This window comes from Loxodonta africana, chromosome 11 (assembly GCF_030014295.1).
Source record: "Loxodonta africana isolate mLoxAfr1 chromosome 11, mLoxAfr1.hap2, whole genome shotgun sequence".
Lineage (NCBI taxonomy): Eukaryota > Metazoa > Chordata > Mammalia > Proboscidea > Elephantidae > Loxodonta > Loxodonta africana.
The window spans coordinates 14,807,448-14,829,135 of NC_087352.1; the positions used below are offsets into that span (position 1 = coordinate 14,807,448).

Below are 21,688 nucleotides of genomic sequence, written 5' to 3' on the forward strand. Positions count from 1 at the left end.
AAAAAGGCCTGGCGATCTACTTCTGAAAAATCAGCCATCGGAAACCCTATGGGGCACAGTTCTCCTCTGACACACAAGGGGTCACCATGAGTCTGAATCGAATGGTTGTAAGAAGGGAATAATACCTTGTAGACGAAGGAACTCTTTCCCCGTGTGTCCCAGGCCCCATACCATTGTGGGGATGCAGGGGCCCGCAGGTCAGGGATCCATGACCTCTTTAGAGAAGTCGGTTTTCCTAGAGGAAGCAGAGGCCAGGCACAGGAGATGCCAAAGGAGAGCTCTGAGAACTTAATGTTTTCATTTACATGGTATTTATTTCTTTGAATAGGCAATACAAGGTCAAATTTTGCAAAGGTAGAAAAACGCTTTACCCCCTTTCCCCTCCTAACAGGCAACCGCCACTAAAAGATAATCTGTGTCTTTAACACGCAGAGGAAACCCTGGTGGTGTAGTGGTTAAGTGCTATGGCTGCTAACCAAGAGGTTGGCAGTTTGAATCCGCCAGGTGCCCCTTGGAAACTGTACGGGACTATGAGTCGGAATCTCCTCGATTCCGGCAGTGGCTTTTAACAAACAAAAGCTTGTATTTTTTTTTTAACCCTTCCCTCCCTTTGTAATTGTTATAGGTCCCTGGGCGTCGCAGTTCGCACTAGACTGCTGAACTGTTCGAAGCCACCCAGCTGTGCTGAGAAAAAATGTCCTAGCAACTTGCTTCTGTAAAGATTAAATCCAAGAAAACCCTAAGGAGTAGTTGTGCTTTGTAACGCGTGGGGTTACCATGAGTGGGAAACGAATGGAAGGCAAAGGGTTTGGTTTTTGCTTCTAATTTTTACACTCTGCTCCCTTCTTTGCTTTTTTTTCATTTGACTGTATCCGTAAGAGCTCTTTCCGTGTACGTTCATGTATCACTTCCTCATTTTATGGTTACTTCGTAGTGTCCTATTGTGACCTGGGACACAGCATATTTAATGAGTCCCTCACAAATGGACATCTAGGTTGCTTCAGGCCTTTTTGCTTCTCCTTATGCATTTTTATGAAAACAATGCCCCACCTCCCACTCCTTGGTTAGCGTTTATCAGGTAATGGGCGGAAGCCCCAACCTGTCCTCGCTCCGGGCATCCGCCCGGGGAACCCCCCAAGCTCCGGGGTTCGCAGCGCCCGGGTTCGCGCGCTCCCCGCTGGCCGTGCTTCCCCGAAGCTGTCAGACGCTGGGCTGGGGGCCTTCTAGAGCCCCGCCCCGCGGCCGGCCGGCAGTCGGGCCGATTCAAATCCAGCCAATGGCAGCGTGTAAACAAACCCAGGCCACGCCCCTCGATGAATAATTCCCCCAGCCGGCGCGAAGCCCATTTAACCCGGCGGGGGCTGGGGGTGGGATGGAGCCTTGGCCCCGCCCCCCAGTTTGGACCAATGGACTTCCAGGCTCCGCCCCCAGCACTTGCCGCGCTGAGGACCCGAGGCCGGGCTGGGCTCGCAGCTGCCTGATTTGATCACTGCGATCTCGGCGTTCCGGGCCGCCAAGAACGAGCCATATTTAAAGGGCGCGGTCAGAAGGCGGAGGTCGCCCTGGAATCTTGGCGGCTGAAACCTTGATCCTGGGAAAGTCTCTGATGAAAACTTTCTTCTTTGAACTCCACCACTTGAGGGAAACCTGGAGGGGCTGCAGGGGGCGTTTCAGGATTGGGCAAAGCTTTTTTGTTTTTGTCTTGCCCTTGTTACTGAAATGTTAAGGAGCGCTGGTGGCGCTCTGGTTAAGCGCTGGGCTGCTAACTTAAAGGACTGCGGTTAAATGCCCCACCTCCATGGCGCGGCAGAAGGGCCTAGTGATCTGTTCCTCTAAAGGTCATAGCTTAGAAAACCCTATGGAGCAATTCTGCTCTGTCACGTGAGGTCTCTATGAGTCAGAATTGACTGACTCTACTGCACAGAACAACAACATTGAAGCGTTACATACATTCAGACAAGTGCACGAATCACAAGTATGTTGCTCAACTGAAAACTAAAGTCGCCTGTGGCACCAGTGTCCTCCCAGACCAAGAAACAGAAGAACTTGGGTTGGCAAAGTTCCTCAACTTTGCAACTGCCAGTGGGAGGAAGGAGTTGTGAAGGGCATTGTTTTGACTTTCTGATGCACAAAATTACTTAAAAAAGAAAGAAAGAAAGAAACAGATTCTGTAGCTAGATGGTGATCAGGCAACCAGCAAGATATTTATCGGGGGCTTACTGAAAAAAAAAATTTTTTTTTTTTTTTTACTGGATAGGAACTGGGCTGCTGGGTGGGTAGGAAGGGCAGAGACCAGTTAAGGCTGAAAGGGATTAAGTCCGGGTTTGGAAAGCACTGAAAAGGATCAGAAATGTGAATGGATGTGACAGAAAATGCTGCCGCACTTGGGGGCGGGAGTGGAGATTCCCAGGCTGAAGGGTTGGGAGAGCAAGGGGACTTGGACAGGTGGCCTGGAGGTGGAAAAGTTAGCCTACGATGTACTGGGCCCTTCCACAGCAAACGGGATTTTCTTGCAGCTCCTTTACAGCCCTGTGGCTGAGATTAATTCATTAAACGTTGAGATGACAGGTCCAGAAGTCCAAGCTCATGTTGGGGCCAAGGGATTTTCGTATCTCCAGGTCCGGTGTCCTGAACCCTGCCTGGTGCTGAGTGACTGCAGGGACCTATGGGAGAAACCGCTTGCCTTGTGGCAAACATTTTTGAGCCCCCTTTGTTCATTCAAGGAAGGAGCCCTGGTGGAGCCAGGGTTAAAGAGCTCTGCTGCTAACCAAAAGATTGGTGGTTCAAACCCACCAGCCTCTCCTCTGGAGAAAGATGTGACAGTCTGACTCTGGGAAGATTACGGCCTTGACCCTTTGGGGCAGTTCTATTCTCTCCTATAGGGTCGCTATGAGTCAGAATCAACTCCACGGCAGGGTTTTGGGTGGGTATTCATTCGAGGAGGAGCCCCAGTGGCTAGGTGGTTAAGAGATCAGCTGCTAACTGAGAGAACAGCGGTTGGGACCCACTCATCAGGTCTGCAGAAGACCTGACGATCTGCTCTGGTCAAGATCACAGCCTAGAAAACCCTGTGGGGCAGTTCTACTCTGTCCCGTAGGGTTGCTATGAGTCAGAAACGACTGGACAGCACCCAAAACCAAAAGCATTCATTCAAGGAGCCCCTGGGCGGCACAAATGGTTAAGTGCTTGGCTACTAACCGAAAGTTTGGTGGCAGTTTGAATCCACCCAGAAGCTCTTTGGAAGAAAGTCCTGGTGATTTACATCCAAAAAGTCATAGCCATCGAAACCTCTGTGGAGCAGTTCTACTGAGTAAACACACGGGTTCACCAGGATTTGGATCAGACTTGACGGCAATGGTTTGTTTGTTTATTCACTCAGCAAACATTTATGAGGTGTCCTCCATCTGCCCAGTCTTGTGTTAGGAGAGAGGAAATACAGTGACCTGTATGGGATTGTTGTTGTTAGGTGCCATCGAGTTGATTCTGACTCATACAGACCCTATGTACAACAGAACGAAACACTGCCTGGTCGTGCGCCATCCTCACAACCGCCCGTTGTTGCAGCCACCGTGTCAGTCTACCTTGCTGAGTGTCTTCCTCTCTTTCCCTGACCCTCTATTTTGCCAAGCACAATGTCCCTCTCCAAAGACTGATCCCTTCTGACATGTCCAAAGTATGTGAAACGTAGTCTAGCTACGTAGTCTCATATGGCGTTCCGTGTACCAAATTGCAAAGTGATGACCCCGTAACGAGAGCCTGGCAGTATACAAGGGTACAGCATCATTTGCTCCTGGAAGAAGGGCGGGTGCATCTTCTCGGGTCCTAATTTCCTACCTTTGCACGCTTCGTCCCTGTACCAAATTGTCCCAATTCATCCTCTCAGTGGTTCTCATGTCTGGCTGTGTAACCTTGATCCAGTTCCTTAACCTCTCTGAACCCCAGTTTCCTCCTTCACCAAATGGGAACAAAAATAGAATGAGGTTTAAATGAGAAGCATGCCTGGCACGGGGGGTGTTATTACAGTTGTCGGAGCATTTAACAGAGCAGGGAGTTATGATCACCTGGTAGTTGCTGTGTGTGCGCAGATACGTGCAGGGGGCGGTAGGTGTCTGCAACTTTGAAATGCCTCAAAAAATAAGATGGACTGACGGACAGATGCTCAATGCAGTAAGTAATGTGTTGACAATCAAATCTAGATGGTGGGGTGTTGTTGTTGTTGGGTTCCAATTCTGACTCATAGAGACCCCATGTGACAGGGTAGAATTGCCCCATAGGGTTTTCTAGGCTGTGATCTTTGGATCAGGCAGTGTTTCGTTCTGTTGTACGCAGGGGTCGCTATGAATTGGAACCAACTCTACGGCACCTAACAACAACAACCTAACAAATCTTTACGTGAGCAGATCACCAGGTCTTCCTCCTGTGGAGCCACCAGATTGGTTTAACCGACAACCTTTTGGTTATCGGCGGAGTATTTAAGATACTATATTGACCAGTACCAGTTGCCATCAAGTCGATTTCCATTCCTGATGACCCCATGTGTGTCAGAGTAGAACTGTGCTCCACAGGGTTTTCAGTGGGTGACTTTTTGAAAGTAGATTGCCAAGCCTTTCTTCTGAGCTTCCTCTAGGTGGACTCAAACCGTAACCTTTTGGTTATCAGCTGAGTGCTTTAGCCCTTTAGCAAACTTAGAGTATTGTTCACTATTTCTTCTACTTTTCCAAGTCTGAAAATTCTCATGATAAAATGTTGTGCGGGGAGGGGGTGGATTTTGGTAAGACTATACACTCCTATGGAAACCCTGGTGACGTAGTGGTTAAGTGTTACGGCTGCTAACCAAAGGGTCAGCAGTTCGAATCTGCCAGGCGCTCCTTGGAAACTCTATGGGGCAGTTCTACTCTGTCCTATAGAGTTGCTATGAGTTGGAATCAACTCATGGCAATAGGTTTATATGCTCCTATTGAACAGATGAGAAAGTAGGAGCTGCAGGGGAAGTGACTTGTTCCTGGTTCGGTTCATCTGTGACTCAGCAGCTAGTGACGGGACACCTGGGTGTACTGGGTTAGTCCACACCCATTGTAGGAGCCCTGGTGGGGTAGTGGTTAAGCGCTTGGCTGCTAACCAAAAGGTTGGTGGTTTGAACCCACCAGCCACTGCGTGGGAGAAAGACTTGGCAGTCTGCTTCTGTAAGGATTAACCCGTTGTTGTTGAGCTGATTCTGACTCATAGCAACCTTATAGGAGAGAGTAGAACTGCCCAAGGAAGACGACTGCATCTTTCTGTCACGTCTCTCTATAAAGATTACCGCCTAGAGTGTGTCATCCCCAAAGGATAGCAAGTGTTCCCCAGGTAGGCCCATCTTTGACTCCTCCAATGGCCTTTGGCAAGAGCCTTGGCTGCCTCTGACCATGGGGCATTTCTCTGACCTCAGCCACTGCTTCCAGAGAGTGCAGATGTTAAATTCTGGAGCTTGGAGGTGCCTTAAAGAATACCAGGTGCCAGAGCAGGAGGCCATTTGTGCCGTCTCTCAGGACTCTCTTCTGCTGAGGCTGCCATGGCTAAGTTTGGGGCTGGCCTTTTGTTTCCCTCCTCCACACCCAGCCAGGCCTGTCTCAAGTAGCATGGCCTCAAGACCATCTCCCAAATAGGTCAGGTGTGTGTTTGTGACATTGTTTATCTCCTTGTTCAGCAAACTTTTCTTGACTACCAAGTGCCAAACAGCATAAGGCACCAGAGTTGGGGCCTGCCACGTGGCTACAGCTAAGGGGGGAAACTGAGGCTGAGTGTCCCTAATCAGTTGTCAGCTGCATTTCCATCCAAGGATAAGAACCAGAGTGGTCTTGGGTCACTACTATCCCTGGCATGTATTTGTTGTTGTTAGCTGCCATCAGTCAGCCCTGACTCATGGTACCCCATGTGATGCAAATGTAGGATTGCTCCATAGGGCTTTCTTGGCTGGAACTGAACAGAAGCAGATTCCCAGGACTTTTCTTCCACAGTACCACTGGGTGCGTTCAAACCACCAACCTTTAGGTTAGCAGCCGATTGAAAACCGCTTATGCCACCCAGGCTCATTGTCATACACTACATACTGAAAAAAAACTTCCTGTATGAATGAATACACTCAGACAAAGTCACCCCCAATTCCTTGTCTCTGAATTTTCATCCAGTCAGACCCCAGACTGAGTCCCCTGGGCTGACAGCTACAACAGACACAAAAGTACCACCTATGTTGGGCCCATCGAAGTCTTCAGACTGGGGTGGAATCCCACTTTCTGGTTTTGTGACCTTGACAAAACACTACTCCCCTCTGAGCCTACTTAGTTTTCTACCCTGTAAGATGAGGGTAGGAACCCTGGTGGTACAGTGGTTAAGCACTTGGCTGCTAACCAAAAGGTCTACAGTTTGATCCCACCAGCAGCTCTGCGGGAGAAGATGTGGCAGTCTGCTCCTGTAAAGATTAGTCTTGGAAACCCTATGGGGCAGTTCTACCGTCACATGGGGCCGCTATGAGTCAGAATTTACTTGAGGGCACACAAGATGGAGTAGCTAAAAGTCTCTTCCTGGTGGCAGCTCTGAGAGTTAGAAACATCCTGCTGAGCACACAGTTAACTGTCAAGGTGTGGCTCAGTCACTCATGAGGAATGGAAGTGCAGTCTGGAAAGGGCAGGCTACACAAAGGCAAAATGTATGCCAATGTCTGTCGCTCTTCCCCGCGGTGCGGTTCCATGTGCCTTTAGTGGGCTGTGGATGACAACTTAGATTTACTGCTTGCTCTCTGGTACAAACCCGTCATATGTTCATTTCTGGAACTAATAAAGTTTCCTTTTTAATCATCAATAATAGTCAACACTTACCTGGCACTTCCAGTCACGTACTGCTCTGATAACTCATTTCCTAATGATCCTAGGACCACCCCCATTTTAGAGACCAGGAAATGGAGGCACAGAGAGGTAAAGTAATCTGCCCAAAGTCACACAGCAAGGAAGTGGCAGAGGCGGGATGTAATTCTGGGGCATACTGGTTGAAATCACGGCCCTTAACCTCTGTGCCCACTCATTGAATTTTAAATTGAAAAACAAAAAACGTATTTAAGTAAATATTATGAGGTGGTGCCACAGCAACTAAAGCCTGTAGCTGCCAATCTAAAGGTCAATTTGGAACCCACAAGCCGCCTAGCAGGAGAAAGATGTGGCAGTTTGCTTCCGTAAGATTAAACCAAACCGAAACTGTTACTGTGGAGTCCATTCCAACTCACAGCGACCCTACAGGACAGAGAACTGCCCCATCGGATTTCCAAGGCTGTAATCTTTACGGAAGGAGACTGCCACATCTTTCCACCGTGGAGAGGCTGATGGGCGAACCACCAACCTTTCAGTTAGCGGCCGAGCGCTTTACCACTGTGATACCAGGGCTCCTCTTGGAAACCGTATCCTACCCCTTCCTATGAGGTCGCTACTCGGAATCGACGCGAAGGCAATGGGTTTTAATGGGACCACCATAAATGTTAAAGCTTACAAAACACGTTTGTCTCAACCACTCATTTATGCAGCACACGTTTACTGAACACCTACTGTGTGCATGGAGGACACTGGGGAGACAGAAGAGTACAAGATATCAGAGTATCTGTTCCCTGGCCTGTGCGCGCCCCGGGAGGGCAGCTGGGGGCTGTCTATGTCACCTCTGGGTCCCCACCAAGGCTACCCCGAGTGAATCCCTGGATTCCGGTATCCCGCCCGCGAGGCGTTCGCGGCCTGGCGGGGCGGAAAAGGCGCACCAGAGCCGAGGCGTCCCGGGGCTGCTGAGAATTTCATCGCCTCGGCCAAGAAGCCTCGGGAGATTGCGAGACGAGACCGACTCGCGTCCCCGGCGCCTAGACCCCTGGAGTGAGTGCTCAGGGTGCGTCCGGGACCCCGGCCTGTCGCCCCGAAGTCCGCACTCTTTCAGCCTCCGTTTCCCTGCTCCTCGGCGCTCCCGCCTCCGGGGCCTCCTCCTCCCCTATCCTCGACCCCTGCCACCTTTCCGAGCCACCACGGATCCCACAAGGAGGGTCCTCCCGCCCGCTGCGGATTTCCGCAGCCGTCCTCGGCCCAGGGCTCCAGGTTGCCCGCAAACTCTGCGGGAACCTGGGAAGAAAGCACTAACTCCCTCCCCAACCCGGGGCCGGGCTGGGGGCGGGGCTGGCGCCGAGACGCAAGGCGTGCGCGGCCCCCCATTGGCTGCCGGGCCCGCCGCTCGGCGGGGGGCGGGGCTCCCGGGAGCCCATCCCCCGGCGAGGGCGGAGGGACGAGGAGGAGGAGGAGGAAGGAGGAGGGGGGCGGAACATAAAACCTGCAAGGCTGGTGTTTTTTTTTTCCTTTTGCATTTCATTAAATTTTTTTTTTTTTTTTTTGCCGACCCGCGGGGTCCTCGGCGGCGCTGCGCGGATCGGGCGGGCGGGCGGCGGCGCGGGGCGGCGGGCCGGCTGCCGCTGCCGCGCGGGCCGCCATGCGATCAGGCAGTGCGCTGACCGGCCCGGCCGGCCGGCCCCTTCTGGGTCCTCCCTGTGCAGCCCGTGCGGGGCCGTCCCGGAGACCCCGCGCCGACGGCTGCTCAAACATCAGGGTGAGTTTCTCACAATGTAGCAATTTCTCTTTAAATCTCTTAACTCTCTCTACCTGCGAGTCGGGGCTGTGACAGGGCGCCGAAGCGAGGGGGGAGTGGGGCTGGGCGGCGAGGGGGTGTACGTGGGGGGGGGAGCCGGAGCCGGGGCCGAACCCACCCCCCCGACACACACACACTCAGCCCCCCAGCCGGGGCGCAGCGCCCGCCGCCTCCTTCGCTGCGCGGCGCCCACCGCCGCCGCCAGCCCGGCCCCCCCGCCGCTCCCACCAGCACCGCCGCCCCGATCCTGCGGGGACCCCCCCCGCCCCCGGCGCCCCTGCCCCAGGCCGGCGTCCGCTGTCTCCCCGGCCCTCCCGCCGGCTGCCGCCGATACAATGGGGCGGACGAGAGACGGGAGCTAACGTTCCACGGGGGGAGGGGCGGGGGACCCCCCCCGCGCCCCGGGGCTCCTTCCCCTCTCGCTGCTCCCCGCCTTTCGGGGAGGAAGAGGGCAATGGGGCAGCGGGTGGTGCTTTCCCAAGCCTTCAACTCCCCCTCTACCCCGTCCCCCCGCGGTCCCCCGAAATCCCTCTCGGGGGTCCCGGGGGTGCCGGGGACGACCTGGGGAGGGAAGGATGGGCAAGGAGGCCACTGGGTCTCTCCCCGCCACCACCGCCCCTAGACAATGAAAGGAGTTGACTGAGCCCCCCACCCCAGCAATGGAAGGAGTTGACTTGTCTTCTCCAAACCTTACCCCCTCTAAGCTGGCAGATTCTGTAGGGGGCCGGCACGGGTGGAGAGGGGGAGGGCGTGAGCCTTACCCCTGTCACCTCCCGAAGTCTGATGCGGCCCCCCATGTCCACCCCCTCTGCTTGGGAAGGGGGGGGCACCAGGCCCAGCCCGGGCACTGCGCTCGGGGGTTGACCTTTAGACAAAGGCAGCTCTTTCCCTGGGGTGAGCCGGCCGAGCCGGGCCCCTGCGGAGGGCGGCCGGCCCGGGCACCCGGAGGGAGGGATGCAGCCAGAGGGCGGAGGGATGCAGCCATCTGGTTTCTCCATCCCTGGCCGTCCCTCGGCTGCCGCCCTGGGTCCTGTCACGGGCGGCCGCGGGGACACAAGGGCTGAGGGGCTGCCCAGGCCTTGCTTGGGAGCCCGAGAAGGGTGCGGGTTCGGGCTCCGGCCCTGATTGGAAGACTCGGCGGCTGCCTCCTCTCCGCGCCCCTTTGTTTTGCTTTGTGGTTGTGAGCAGCTGAACTTCCCCGGAGGTGGGGTCAGAGGCCTCTGTGTCAGCTCTCACCCTGAGGCCAGGGTGACAGGTCCCAGCCTTCTCATATCGCCAGCCTGTGGGCTGCAGTCCATGTCCAGCCCTGGGTCCAGCAATCACCCTCTTTGGTCCCCTGCCCCCCAATAATGTAATAAAAATCTGGGGATGTGTTGAGTGGTTGCGTTTCTCTTCTGCCTCCTTTTTGAGGACTTGTCAGGGAGACAGTTGGTGGAAGCACCTAAGACTCCCAGGCCTGTGATGTAGGATAAGCTCTTTGTGCTTTCAACCTCTCCTCTCACCTAGGGGTGGGTAGCAGAGGGGGACTCAGCTCTGACCTACCCCTTGGTGTTGGGAAAACAGAGAAGCCAGACAGCTCAGAAACCCTCCCCCTTCCCAGGTACCCACCAGTGGGACCTAGGGGCTTGTTTACTTACCCCATCCTCCCACATGGCTCCCCCACTCCCAGAGGCTGGAAATAACATCTCCCTACTCAGGGAGTATTATGGATTGACTACTGCTAAGTGCATTACACCCTGGCCCTAACCCCAGGAGGAAGTAGGGACAGTTTTTATTTCCATTTTCCAGACCGATTAATGGAGGCTCAGAGATGTTAAGTGGCTTGCTCAGGGTTACACAGCCCTGGGTCACAAAGAGCCACAACTCATCAGTATCCAGAGTTTCTCAGCTCAAAACTGTTAGGCATTCCTGTCCTCCACTTTGGCCCCTTGACTTAAGTTGAAATGTAGATAATATCCCTGGGTCTCAAATGTAGTTAATATCCCTGCCCCCACCACTTAAACCATTGTCTGGGTTCCCTTGCCCCCCCCCCCCACTGCCGCCAGCTGGTTCGGGGACGGGTGAAGAGCACCTGGATGCTGGGCTGAGGTGAGGGCCATTTCCCTTGTAGCAGGAGCTGAGAGGTGTGAGTCAGGGGAGGGGGAACCCCAGGCCTGGCTGGATGGGTAGCTGGGGGCTTGGAGACACCAGGGAGCCAGGCTCACACTTGTTGTCCCCCTTTACTACCTGGGTTGGGGCTTGGCCCACTTGCTACCACTCAACTCTGCTGAGACAGAAGCTGAGTTGTTTGGGACCTTTGTCTTTATTGTCACTACTCTGCACAGTGACCCGCCCTGCCCTGTGACCTCCTGTGGCTCCCTGGTACAGCTGGCTGAAAACTTTCCCCATCCATTCTCCCCTTTGCCTGGGTCACAAACCTGCTGTCACCTTAGTCACACCTAAAGCTCAGAAACCTGTTCTGTTGTGTATCAGTGTTGATGTTGTTGTTTGGTGCTGTTGAATCAATTCTTGACTCTTGGGTTTTTTTTTTTCCTGGGTATGTGGCAGAGTAGAACTGTCCAATTGGATTTCCTAGGCTATAATCTTTACAGGAACAGATTGCCAGGTATTTCTCCCGTGGAGCACGGGGTGGGTTCAAACTGCCAACCATTCTGTTAGCAGCTGCGCGCTTTAACCATTGCACCATGAGGGCTCCTTCCTCTGTCACCTTAGGCACGTAATTTAACTTGCTGTCCTCAGTTTCCTCATCTGCAAAATGGGGATAATTATAACTCCTTTAGCTGACCTCTCAAGGTGGGTAAAAGTATTATCCAAACGTGTTAATTATATTTATCATTCAGTGAATAGGACATTGAGCGCCTGGAGGAGTGGAGGAGAAATGTTGGGTGCGGGGCATGTAAAGCTGAGTGGCAAAGGCGTCCTCCCTAGAGGATTTCCCTGTAGCGGGGAAGATGGCCTGTCAGTAAACAATCCCGATCCAGTGCCTGCCAGACAGGGACCCTGCTTCTGCAGTACTTACAGGTGTTCCCTGGGTATTTATTGAATAAACATTTCACTGTGAGGACAGGGTGGGGACTAAGGGAGTGCTTGGGGAGGCCTAACTCACCCAGCAAAGGAGGTGATACAGGTGACCTTGCCATTTTGCATTGGCCACTTCATAGTGCATGCAGTTTTTGATCAGCTGCTAACCTAAAGGTTGTGGGTTTGAACCCACCCAGTGGTGCCACAGAAGAAAGGCCTGGCGATCCTATAAAGATTGTTGGGTGCCGTCGAGTCAATTTTCGACTCATAGCGGCCCCATGTGATAGAGTAGAACTGTCCCATTGGGTTCCCTGGAGCCCTGGTGGTGCAGTGGTTAAGTGCTCGGCTGCTAACCAAAAGGTTGGCAGTTCAAATCCACCAACCACTCCAAGGGAGAAAGATGTGGCAGTCTGCTTTCGTAAAGATTACAGCCTTGGAAACCCTAGGGGGCAGTTCTACTCTATCCTACAGGGTTACTATGAGTTGGAATCAACTCAATGGCAACAGCTTTGGGTTTTTCTTTATAGGGTTTCCTAGGCTGTAATCTTCATGGGAGTGAATCACCTGGTCTTTCTCCCTCGGAGCTGCTGGGTGGGTTTGAACCACCAACCTTTCAGTTAGCAGTCGAGTGCTTAACCATTAGGCTACCAGGTCTCCTTCCATAAAGCTTATAGCCAAGAAAACTCTATGGAGCAGTTCTGCTCTGTAACACGTGGGGTTGCCAAAAGTTGGAATCGACTCAACAGTGGTGGTGCCATTTTACAGATTCGGAAACTGAGGCCAGGGGAAGCCCTGAGTCCCTCGTCAAGTTCCATGGCTGAGCTGCGACTTCAACTCAGACTATAGAGGCTGGAGCAAGAAGGGGCAGGAGCTCTATCTGTCAGCAGAACTAGGGAGACAGTACCTCCTGTGGGCTCTGATCCCAGGGGCTGTGAAGGGGCCCCTGCCCCCCCAGCCTCCATCCTCAATGTGCAATTATCTTTGTGGGGTGTCCTGGGAGCGCGGGGTCTCCCAGGTTCCCGGGGGCTATCTTTGAGCCCCAGGTCCAGCCCCTGGTAGAGCTCCCGCCAGCCTTCCCAGCTCTCCCCCGGGGCTGCCTTGACTCCTAGTCTCAAGAATGCCGAGGGCTGGTAGGGGGAAGTTAATTGGAAACAGGAAAACATGGCATTCCTTTCCAGGCAGCCTGGGCTCGGAAAGCAGTGAGGGGCGGCTTTCGCCCGCTCCTGTCTGCCCGCCCCCGTTGGGGAGAGGGGGCGGGTACATGGTTATCTTGCTCTAGTAATGTCTTCTGGGTCTTCCCCCCCACCCACCTGGCACCCTCTGTCTTAATGGAAACAGCAACAGTTACCTGACCTTCACGTACAATATGTCAACTGTCCCCCCATCAGAATAAGTTGCCCCCTACTTGTTGCCACAATGATATCCAAGTTTGTCTCTTCTCTTTGGGGCCAGAGGACTTGCCTGAGTCAACTTCCCAGCATGGATGCAGTATAGCAGAGATACCTGGGAAATGGTGGGTTAATTGTCCCCAGGGGTCCTCCTTCATTCTTTCCCTAGGAGTCTCCCCTGCTTCCAGTACCACCATTAGAGTTTTGTCCCAGTGGACTGATGCCTTTGTGTCTCCATGAAATGCAAGTTCTCCCAGTGGGGAGAGTTTTTGGAGGCATTTCTACTTTGGTGACAATTAGTTTTGTGGAGGAGTGTGTGTATTTGTTGGGGAGCTGTTGGCAGAGGAAGCTCGTTTCTTTAATTGTTCCCAATTAAACTTCCTGAGGGCTTACTGTGTGCCAGGGCCCTGGGGGGATGGTGATGAGGTTGGGATACAGCCCCAAACTAAGCCATTTGCCAAGGAGTCGACTCTAACTCGTGGCAACCCCATATCTGTCAGAGTAGAACTGTGTTCCCTATGGTTTCCAACCTTTTAGAAGCAGATTGCCAGGCCTTTCTTCCAAGGTGTCTCTGGGTGGGTTCAAACCACCAACCTTTTGGTTTAGTAGTGGAGTGCTTAACCATTTGCCCCACCCAGGAGCTCCTGGCACCCAGCCCAGAAGGATGAAAATAGAGATAAGTATTGTCATCAAGGGCTGTGGGATTGATTATTTCTGTCTAGGTGGTCTGCGAAGGCTCCAAGGAGGAAGCTACTTCTTTCTCTCTCTCTTTTTTTCTAAGTGATGCACACATGTGGGACAAATTCAGAATACCAGAGAAAATAAGACTGCCCCCATGCCTGGTCCTGCAGCTCTCCTCCCCAGAGGCAGCGCCTCGATTCTGATGTTCTGTGCACGTTTATACGCATTAGCTGTCATGAAGTTGCCCCTGACTCCCAGCAACCCGGTGCACAAAGGAACAAAATGCTGCCTGGTCCTGCAGCAGCCCCATGATCAGTTGCGGATCAGGTTACTGTGATCCATGGAGTTTGCGTTGGCTGATTTTCAGAAATAGACTGTCAGGCTTTTCCTCGTAGTCTGTCTTAGTCTAGAAGCTCCGATGCAACCTGTTTAACACCCTAGCAACACACAGGCCTCCACTGACAGATGATGGTGGCCATGAATGAAGCGCATTGGCCAAGAATCGAACCTGGGTCTCCCACATGGAGGGCCAGCATTCTGTCACTGAACCACCACTGTATCTTTAAAAAAAAATTTTTTGTTTTTTTTTGCACAAATGGTAGCATGCTCTACCCATTGTTCTGCACATTGATTTTCTCACTTCATCTCCCTGGGAGATCTGACCCTATCAGTGTCCATAAGTCTGCCTCCATCTTTTTCTTGGCTGCATAGTATTCTACTGTATAGCTGAATCTTCAGACGGGCCGGGAGGGGGGTGGGGGTGTTTCTAAGTGTTTGCTTCCATGCAGAACTAGAAGGCATGTGTCCCACTTGTCTTATCATGAGACATGGGCATGCCTAGGGGATAAATTCCTAGAAGTGAGATTGCTGGATCAAGAGCCTGTGATTTGTGTCTTGGTAGCTCTTAGGAGGCCCCTTGGGAGCTGGGTCTTGAAGGAAGTTGTCCCTCCTGCTCAATCTCATCCAACCTGTATACCAGGCTGCATCTTGAGGTCACAGGAGTCTTTGCTCTTGGTGACCTCCTTGCCTGATCCTCCTACCTTTGGGCATGCACATGCACTTGGTGTGGAGGTCAAGAGCGTGGGTTCTGGAACCCAGTGGCTGGCTGAATGGCTGTGGGCAAGGGGTTTGCTGGCTCTAGGCCTCAGTCTTCCCCTCTGTTAAACGGGTTCATCCCAGTACCTACTTTGTAAGGTTATTGTGAGAATTAAATAACACTCATAAAGTGCTTACTTAGCCTTGCCAGTCATGGGGGTAGTTGACATTCTTTGGCAGTTCGTTCTTCTGAAGGCCCTTTCCACCCACCTGGACCATGAACCCATGCTAATGGTAGGGCCCACACCTGGGATGGAATCCTAGCTTTTCCCCCAAATTGCAGGGTGACCCTGGGCAGGTGGTTTCCTTTCTGGCTCTCAGTGTCCTTTTCTGTAAAATGGGCCCATGATACCTCCCCTAGGGTCTGCCACGAGGGCTGAATGAGGCAACTCTGTGTCACCTACCCTCGACAGAGCCGGGCATCAGGAGGCTTTCAGGAACTAGCAAATGATTCTGCTGTTATTTCCACTATTGCTACCACTCTCCCAGGGGTCCCACGCTAACTTCTCTGCTCTGAAAGGTCCCCATTGTCTTTCCATACGGCACATGAGGAACAATGTCGGCATTCTAAACTGCATGGCAGCAGAGGGCACGGAACAGGCCTTTCTGGCATCAGGCATGGCGGCATGACCCAGGACACAGGACTGCCCCACTGTGCCTCAGTTTCCCCAACTGGAAGAATGGGAATAACAGGACACCCACCACAGGCGTGCTCACAGAAGTTCAGTGCTTAACACGGCATGGGGCAGTGTAGCCACACCGAAACCAAGCCTGTTGCCGTCGAGTCAGTTCCGACTCATGGCCACCCTGCATGTTACAGAGAACTGCTCCATAGGATGTTTTTGACTGACATCTTTATGGTAGCAGGTTGCCAGGCCTTTCTTCCATGGTACCGCTGGATGGATTAGAACTGACAAAGTTTAGGTTAGTAGTTGAGCACAAACTGTTTGGGCCACTTAGGGACACACACACACACACCTCTCTGTGTATGTATATATGTACATACACACATATATGTGTATGTATATATAGACGTATTGCCCTCGAGTTGATTCCAGCTCATAGCGACCCTATAGACAGAGTAGAACTGCCCCATGGGGTTTCCAAGGAGTGGCAGATGAATCTGAACTGCTGACCTTTTGGTTAGCAGCTGAGCTCTTAACCACTGCAGCGCTAGGGCTCCATGTATATATCTGCATATATATGTACGTGTATATATGTGTGTATGTATATATATGTATATATGTAAACATACACACATGTATGTTCAAACATATATGCACATATACATACATGGAGCCCTGGTGATGCAGTGGTTAAGAGCTCAGCTGCTAACCAAAAGGTGGACAGTTCAGATTCACCAGGTGCTCCTTGGAAATGCCATGGGGCAGTTCTGCTCTGTCCTATAGGGTCACTGTGAGTCGGAATTGACTCAACAGCAATGGATTGTGTTTTGTATATATACGTGTGAGTATATACCAAAAAACTCAAATCAGTCACGCCAATTCTGACTTATAGTGACCCCATGTGTGCAGAGTAGAACTGCATTCCATAGGGTTTTCTAAGCTGTGACCTTTCAAAAGCAGATTGCCAGGCCTTTCTTCTGTGGCAACACCAGGTGGGCTTGAAACACCAACGTTTAAGTTAGTAACCCAGACCATAACCCATTGCTGTCGAGTGGATTCTGGCTCACAGCAACCCTACAGCACTATAGTAGTTGAACGCAGACCATTTCCACCGCCCAGGGACCTTGGCATGTAGCAGTCGCTTGAAAAACATTAGCAGCTGTGATTATAATTATTATTATGACGTGTAGAAGCAGAGTCTCCCATGGGATCAGAGTCCCACATCCATGTTGCCTGCCCCCAAAATGCTAAGCCCCCAATATTAACATTTTAAATGGCGGGTATTGTCCAAGGCAATCAGATTCCCTTTGGGCCTCAGTTTCCTCACCTGTGACTGAACCCTACTCACTGGGTCACTGTGTGGCATAAATGAGGGAAGGTGCAGAAAACGTTTAGAACAGGGCCTGGCTCAAAGACAGTGCATGGTGAAGGTTCACTTTGCTTATTATTTTAACTTTTTATCATGGCACTTTTGAAGCACACACCAAGAGTTGACAGAATAGCATAGTCAACCCCTGTGTACCCATTAGGAGCTCAGCAGTTTTCTGTTGATCTTTTTTTGTGTTACCTCCCTTCCCTCCCCTCCCCTTCCCCCACATACTCTTTTTTCTTTTTTTGTTGGGATATTCTTAGGCAAATTTCAGGTATGACATCACGTATTATTATTGTTGGAGTCTCTGGGTGGTGTAAACAGTTAACATACTCAGCTGCTAACTGAAAAGTTGGTAGTTCAAGTCCACCCAGAGACCGCAGAAGAAAGACCTGGTGATCTGCTCCTGTAAAGGTGACAACCAAAAAAACCCTGTGGAACAGTTCTATTCTGTCACACATGGTGTCAGAGGAAGGGATGAGACCCCTGGAGCCCCCCTAGCCAGGCTCAGTTGCCTTCAGCCTCTCCCCTCCCCTGCCCCATCCCCTACACTTCCCCTATGAAGCGCTTTCTGTGCCCAGAGGGGCTGGAGGTGGCTTGTTGACTTCTGGGTGACCCCTTCTCAACCCCTCCTCCCTCCCCATGTTTCTGACAGCCCTGGGGGCAGAATGAGGGGGGATATTCGTGGTTGTGGGACCCTTGTTAGTGAGTCCTGGGGCCCTGAGGGAGCCCCTGTTGGCCTCTGAAGCCTGGAAGCTTAAGGTGGAGGGCTGCCGAGTCCCCCAGGATGCCCAAATAGCGTAGTGGACATACCAGAGGATCAATGCTACCTCAGCATCTGTGGCCCTGGGCAGGTGGTTGCCCACAGCCCCTGTCTTACCAGGTGGTGTGACAATTCGCTGGGCTGTACCCTCCCTCTTGCCCCTCACCTGGGGCACATGACACCTCATCCATCATTATACACCCAGCGCCGCCAGTCTGAGTCTCCTGTACTCCATCCCCATGTCCACGCCTAATGTGGGCAGTGCTCATAGTAGGCGCTGAGTAGCTGCTGTTGTTAATCTTCTTCTTCTTATTATTTCTGATACACAATAGTAGGTACTTAGAAAAGAAAGAATTCTTAGCTCCGTCAAGTTGGCCCCCAACTCGTGGTGATGCCACATACAACAGAATAAAACACTACCCGGTCCTGCATCATCCCCTGATCAAACCGTTGTGATCCATAGGGTTTTCATTGGCTGGTTTTCAGAAGCAGATCGCCAGGCCTTCCTTGCTAGTCTGTCTTAGTCTGGAGGCTCTGCTGAAGCCTGTTCAGCATCATAATGACACGCAAGCCTCCACTGACAAGACTGGTGGTGACTGCACATGACGTGCATTGGCTGGGAATCGAACCCAGGTCTCCTGCATGGAAGGTGAGAATTCTATCATTGAACCACCACAGCCGGAACCAACACTGTCCCTTACTAGACTCTAAACAGCAGGAGATGAGGAACAAGGGTTGTCTGGGCCAGGACACTGTGTTCTCAGCTCCTGGTGTGTAGTAGGAGCTGTGTAGATGCTTGTTGAATGAATGAATGAGTGATGGCCATGTCATAGAGATGGAAAAAGGGAAGCAGAGAGTCCTTATTCTGGGGAGTTTCATCAGGCGACTTACCCATTGTTTGTTGCTGTTAGTTGCCATCGAGTCGATTCCAACTCGTGGTGACCCTTATGTGTTACAGGGTAGAACTGATCACCATAGGGCTTTCTTGGCTGTTACCTTCAATGAAAGCTGGTCACCAGGCTTTTCTTCCAAGGTACCACTGGGTGGCTTCAAAATGCCAACCTTTAGGTCAGTAACCCACTGCCATCAAGTTGGTTCTGACTTGTAGCGACTCCAACAGGGTTTCCGAGGCTGTAAATCTCTATGGAAGCAGACTGCCACATCTTTCTCTCTTGGAGCTGCTGGTGGTTTCGAACCGCTGACCTTTCAGTTAGCAGTCAGTAGCTTTAACCACTGCGTCACCAGGGCTTTAGGTTAGTAAGTGAGCACAAATCATTTGTGGCACCTAGCTGCTTCCAAATCATCAGAGGATGTTGTGAAAAATGCTAATTCCTGGGCCCTGCCAAGACCTACCTCCTGGGAATCCCAGAGGGTGCACCCTTGAAAGAGTCTTGCACTAGGAGTCCACCCTGTCAAAGTCCTGTCCTTGTTAGGTACCATTCGCTCAATTCCAATTCATAGTGATCCCATGTGACAGTGGAACTGCCCCATAGGGCTTTCTTGGCTATAATTTTTATGAGAGCAGATCGCCAGGCCTTTTAGCCTGTGGAGCCGTTGGTGGGCTTGAACCTCCAGCGTTTTGGTTAGCAGCTGAACACTTCACCATTGTACCACCAGGCCTCCTTCATCAAAGTCCTAGTGGCAGCAAAGCTCCACCCTTGACCCCTTCACCCTGTAAAGACAACGGTGAATATTCCTTGAGCAGGGAACACTTCCTCCGTGGACTTGGTCCATCCTGACCTCCCATGCCCAGGTCTGTGCCCAGAGTACACTCTATGCTCTGGAAGTGCTATTGAAAAAGAATGAATCGGAGCCTCTGAGGTAGGTTGGAGTTGTCAGCCTCAGCCGGCCTGCTCCTTAGTGGGTGAACCAAGGTGCAGTGAGTCCCCCACAGTTGAACCAGGCACAGTTTGGAAACCAGGCATACCGTATGTTGTGAAATCTAAGCAGCCATTAGGGCCTCTGGATGACACAATGGTTTACATTAAATTACTAACATAAGGAAGGAGTCCTGGTGGCGCAGTGATTAAAGTGTTTGGCTGCTAACAGACAGGTTGGCAGGTCGAACCCACCAGCTGCTCCATGGGAGACTTACGTGGCAGTCTGTTACCATAAAGATTCCAACCTTAGAAACCCCATGGGGCAGTTCTCCTCTGACCTATAGGGTCACTACAAGTCAGAATCGACTCAATGGCAATGGGGGTTACTAAGCTAAAGGTTGGCGATTTGAACCCACTCAGGGGTGCCGTGGAAGAAAGGCCTGGTGATCTGCTTCTGTAAAGATTACAGCCAAGGAAACCCTACGGAGAAATTCTACTCTAACACATGGGATCTCCATGAATTGGAATCGACTGGATGGCAATGGGCTTGGTTTCTTTGGTTTAAGCAGTCATGGTTGTAAGATGCGCCTCGCCTTTTCTGAGATGATACAGTGAAAAGCATTGTGTGTCTTGAGAGGTGATAAAATGTGGTAGAAGCCCTCAGCCTTCCTGGTCTAATGGCCTCTGTGGGTTTTCTAGGTCGTTTCCAGGCTGAGAGCCATGGCTGCTAACCAAAAGGTTGCCAGTTCAAATCCACCAGGCGCTCCTTGGAAACTCTCTGGCACAGTTCTGCTCTGTCCTTTAGGGTCACCATGAATTGGAATTGACTCTATGGCAGTGGGTTTGTTTTGGTTCCAGATTGACACTTAGGTCTCATGCGGGTTTTGTGAGGGGCTGTTTTTTGTGTCAAATATCTGTCTCCTTAATTGACTGAGAAAGAGCCTTGGTGGTGCCTTGGTTAAGCACGAAGCTGCTAACGGAAAGGTCAGCAGTTTGAACCCACCAGCTGCTCCGAGGGAGAAAGATGTGGCAGTCTGCTTCTGTAAGGATTACAGCCTTGGAAACTATAGGGCATTCTACTCTGTCTTATAGGATCGCTATCTGTCGGAATCGACTCGTTGACAATGGGTTTGGGTTTTTTTTTTTTTTTTGGCTTAGTTCAATGAACAGGGATTCCTGACATCTGCCCAGCTCTTTGCCCCTTCCTGAGCATGTCCCCTTCTGCAGCCTTGTTTTTGTGTTTAGATCTTAAGAAGCAGGAAACTGTGCCTGCACTTGTCAAAGACACTGAGCCTAAAGAGCCCCCTGACAGACTCAGACCAGAACTGGGAGTTTTATTTAACTTAGAGTTTCATTTAGCTTAGAGTTTCTAATGTACGCCTGCCTAAAGAAAAAAAAAAATGTGTGTGTAATGTAATATCATTACATACTATGTAGTAATTTTAATATAATGCTAACTTAAATTTTATAATATCATATGAAGTCATGGGTGGCACAAATGGTTTGCTCTTGGCCCCTAAATGAAAAGTTGGAGGTTTAAGTCTACCCAGAGGTGCCTTGGTAGAAAGGCCTGGAGATCTACTTCTGAAAAATCAGCCATTGAAAACCGTATGGAGCACAGTTCTACACTGACTGACACTCATGGAGTCACCATGAGTTGGAATCGACTCGATGGCAGCGGGTTTTTAATATTATATAAATCAAACCCACTGCCGTCGAGTTGATTCTGACTCATAGCATCCCAATAGGGTTTCCAAAGCTATAAATCTTTACCAAAGCAGACTGCCACATCTTTCTTCCACTATGCTGCCGGTGGTTTCGAACTGCCGACCTTTTGGTTAGCAGTCAATTGCTTTAACCACTGCTCCACCAGGACTCAATAGTATGCACTATATGATATCATATAAATGTAATAAAAATATATATGATTCCCAAAGCCAACTCTTCAGACAGGATTGGACTGGACAGTGGGTTGGAGAGGGATGCTGGTGAAGAGTGAGCTTCTTGCATCAGGTGGACACTTGAGACTATGTTGGCAACTCCTGCCTGGAGGGGAGATGAGAGGGTAGAGGGGGTTAGAAGCTGGCAAAATGGACACAATAAGAGAGAGTGGAGGGAGAGAGCGGGCTGTCTCATTAGGCGGAGAGCAACTGGGAGTATGTAGCAAGGTGTTTGTAAGTTTTTGTGTGAGAGACTGAACTTGTAAACTTTCACTTAAAGCACAATAAAAATTAAAAACAAAAATATGAAATTCCCTTTTATTCCCATTCTCCCCCCACCCCCAC

The 21,688-nt window shown here is 51.4% G+C and overlaps 1 protein-coding gene across 1 annotated transcript in view; it reads left to right on the top strand.

The window, feature by feature from the left end:
- Positions 1 to 8,468: 8,468 nt before the first annotated feature.
- The window catches only part of BICRA (BRD4 interacting chromatin remodeling complex associated protein), a 97,962-nt gene continuing 84,742 nt past the window's right edge, over positions 8,469 to 21,688 (top strand). Inside the window, exon 1 of the mRNA XM_064293919.1 lies at positions 8,469 to 8,601. The gene's annotated coding sequence lies outside the window, so the exon portion shown is untranslated. The remainder of the gene's footprint in view (positions 8,602 to 21,688) is intronic.